The sequence below is a fragment of the Aptenodytes forsteri genome, unplaced genomic scaffold, assembly GCF_000699145.1.
Source record: "Aptenodytes forsteri isolate BGI_AS27 unplaced genomic scaffold, ASM69914v1 Scaffold258, whole genome shotgun sequence".
In the NCBI taxonomy this organism is placed as follows: domain Eukaryota; kingdom Metazoa; phylum Chordata; class Aves; order Sphenisciformes; family Spheniscidae; genus Aptenodytes; species Aptenodytes forsteri.
In genome coordinates, this window is record NW_008795250.1 from 1,716,906 (window position 1) to 1,717,109 (window position 204).

Sequence of the window (204 nt, forward strand, 5' to 3'; positions counted from 1 at the left end):
CTCCACATTTGAGAAGATAGAAACTGGCCCGGGCAAAGTCATCTCGCTTGGAAGCTTCCCCTCCATCTATTAAACCCCCAAACCAGCCCGCACCCCACGTATAGAAAGAGCAATGCCACGAATCGACTCCTCGGCCGTGGCGCGGAGCAGAGCGGGCAGAGGAAGAGCATCTCCCCTCGCAGCTCATTAGCCACGTCCCCGCAG

At 58.3% G+C, this 204-nt stretch overlaps 1 protein-coding gene across 1 annotated transcript in view; it reads left to right on the forward strand.

The window, feature by feature from the left end:
• MPI (mannose phosphate isomerase) overlaps window positions 1-204 on the forward strand; it is a 3,919-nt gene that overhangs the window by 2,125 nt on the left and 1,590 nt on the right. The window lies entirely within an intron of this gene.